At 50.1% G+C, this 3,035-nt stretch overlaps 1 non-coding gene across 1 annotated transcript; it reads left to right on the plus strand.

Annotated features, from left to right (window-relative positions):
* The first annotated feature begins 1,267 nt into the window (after positions 1 to 1,267).
* Positions 1,268 to 1,421, plus strand: LOC113335418. The gene has a single exon (XR_003353321.1). It is a non-coding gene; the product is annotated as a 5.8S ribosomal RNA (ribosomal RNA).
* The last annotated feature ends 1,614 nt before the right edge of the window (positions 1,422 to 3,035 follow it).

Below are 3,035 nucleotides of genomic sequence, written 5' to 3' on the forward strand. Positions count from 1 at the left end.
AAGCAGGCGATCGCCCTGAATACATTAGCATGGAATAGCACGATAGGACTCTGGCCTATTCTGCTGGTCTGTAGGACCGGAGTAATGATTAAGAGGGACAGTCGGGGGCATTCGTATTTCATTGTCAGAGGTGAAATTCTTGGATTTATGAAAGACGAACTTCTGCGAAAGCATTTGCCAAGGATGTTTTCATTGATCAAGAACGAAAGTTGGGGGCTCGAAGACGATTAGATACCGTCGTAGTCTCAACCATAAACGATGCCGACCAGGGATTGGATCCTGTTTTTTGATGACGGATCCAGCACCTTGAGAGAAATCAGAGTCTTTGGGTTCCGGGGGGAGTATGGTCGCAAGGCTGAAACTTAAAGGAATTGACGGAAGGGCACCACCAGGCGTGGAGCCTGCGGCTTAATTTGACTCAACACGGGAAAACTTACCAGGTCCAGACACGGGGATGATAAACAGATTGAGAGCTCTTTTTTGATTCTGTGGGTGGTGGTGCATGGCCGTTCTTAGTTGGTGGGTTGCCTTGTCAGGTTGATTCCGGTAACGAACGAGACCTCAGCCTGCTAAATAGTCAAGCGTTCTTCTTGAACACTCCTGACTTCTTAGAGGGACTATTGTCGTTTAGGCAATGGAAGTGTGAGGCAATAACAGGTCTGTGATGCCCTTAGATGTTCTGGGCCGCACGCGCGCTACACTGATGCATTCAACGAGCCTATCCTTGGCTGAGAGGCCCGGGTAATCTTTGAAACTGCATCGTGATGGGGATAGATTATTGCAATTATTAGTCTTCAACGAGGAATGCCTAGTAAGCGCGAGTCATCAGCTCGCGTTGATTACGTCCCTGCCCTTTGTACACACCGCCCGTCGCTCCTACCGATTGGGTGTGCTGGTGAAGTGTTCGGATTGGCCCCTGTTGGTGGCAACACCGATTGGAGCCGAGAAGATCATTAAACCCTCCCACCTAGAGGAAGGAGAAGTCGTAACAAGGTTTCCGTAGGTGAACCTGCGGAAGGATCATTGAATCTATCAACAACCACACCTTTGTGAACCTATCAAATGTCGGCCTGTCGACCTATGCTTGGCAACGAGCTGGGTCGATGTGTCGGGCTTACATATATATGTGAGCTCGGCAGGTCTATCATCAAACCAATTCATTGGCTTGGTGATGGGTCGGCCCCTTTGTTTAACCAACCACACCAAACCAAACCAATCTAAAGCAATTGTGTAGCCGGCTTGGCCGTCCTACACGTCTAACCAAGACAACTCTCAACAACGGATATCTTGGCTCTCGCAACGATGAAGAACGCAGCGAAATGCGATACGTAGTGTGAATTGCAGAATTCCGTGAATCATCAAGTCTTTGAACGCATATTGCACTCGAGGCTTCGGCCGAGAGTATGTCTGGCTCAGCGTCGATGTATCCCTCATCCCAAACCTCACCGTTTGGAATGGACCTGACTGTCCCGGCAATCGACTTATATATAGTTGATAGCCGGGTCAGTTGAAGCATAGAGGCTAATCAAGGACCGCTATGGGCCGCATCTAGGTAGGCAGCATCACTGCTACATATTTAGGTGTTGGCTTGGTCGTTGGTATAATGCCCTCAAACCAGGAAACCATTATTTACATTTTCGACCTGAGCTCAGGCAAGAACACCCGCTGAACTTAAGCATATCAATAAGCGGAGGAAAAGAAACTAACCAGGATTCCCCTAGTAACGGCGAGTGAACCGGGAATAGCCCAACTTGAAAATCTCTTCGGAGAATTGTAGTCTATAGAAGCGCCCTCTGCGGCGGCGGGACCCCAAGTCTGGTGGAAGCCAGCGTCAGAGAGGGTGAGAACCCCGTCGGGTCTACGCTTAGCCGCTCCACGAGGTGCTTTCCACGAGTCGGGTTGTTTGGGAATGCAGCCCAAAATGGGAGGTAAATCCCTTCTAAGGCTAAATACTGGCGAGAGACCGATAGCGAACAAGTACCGTGAGGGAAAGATGAAAAGAACTTTGAAAAGAGAGTTAATAAGTGCTTGAAATTGTTGAGGGGGAAGCGTTTAGAAGACATGGGTGCGCCTAGGCTTACGCGTTTCTAACGATGCGCTGCATGTGCTAGGTGCTAGTCAGCATGGGTTCGTCGGCCGGGATAAACGCAGGGGTTGATACTCTGTCTATGCCGGCTGGTGGACCAAGGAGTCAATGGCGCTTTGTCCTTCGGGAACTGCGTCATCAAGATGCTGGCAGAAGTCTTCTAACCGGCCCGTCTTGAAACACGGACCAAGGAGTCCAACATGTATGCGAGTTGGTGGGTGGTAAACCCATGAAGCGCAAGTAACCTGACTTTGGTGGGAACCGTAAGGTGCACCATCGACCGACCATGAGCTTCTGCGAAAGGTTTGAGTGCGAGCATACCTGTTGGGACCCGAAAGATGGTGAACTATGCCTGAGCAGGGTGAAGCCAGAGGAAACTCTGGTGGAGGCTCGTAGATGTGCTGACGTGCAAATCGCTTTTCGGACTTGGGTATAGGGGCGAAAGACTAATCGAACCATCTAGTAGCTGGTTCCCTCCGAAGTTTCCCCCAGGATAGCTGGAGCTTGATTCAGTTTTATCGGGTAAAGCGAATGATTAGAGGTTCGGGGAATGAAACATTCTTCACCTATTCTCAAACTTTAAATAGGTAAGACGCTCGGGTTGCTTAATTGAACCCGCGCAATCAATGTGAGCTCCAAGTGGGCCATTTTTGGTAAGCAGAACTGGCGATGCGGGATGAACCGATAGTCGAGTTAAGGTGCCAAACTACGCACTAACCTAGATCCCACAAAGGGTGTTGATTCATATAGACAGCAGGACGGTGGTCATGGAAGTCGAAATCCGCTAAGGAGTGTGTAACAACTCACCTGCCGAATGAATTAGCCCCGAAAATGGATGGCGCTGAAGTGCGTGACCTATACTCGGCCATGGAAGCAAGTGCGAGGCTTCCATGAGTAGGAGGGCGTGGACGTCGTTGCGCAGCCTGAGGCGTGAGCCTGGGTGAAACGG

The sequence above is a fragment of the Papaver somniferum genome, unplaced genomic scaffold, assembly GCF_003573695.1.
Source record: "Papaver somniferum cultivar HN1 unplaced genomic scaffold, ASM357369v1 unplaced-scaffold_14563, whole genome shotgun sequence".
In the NCBI taxonomy this organism is placed as follows: Eukaryota; Viridiplantae; Streptophyta; class Magnoliopsida; order Ranunculales; family Papaveraceae; genus Papaver; species Papaver somniferum.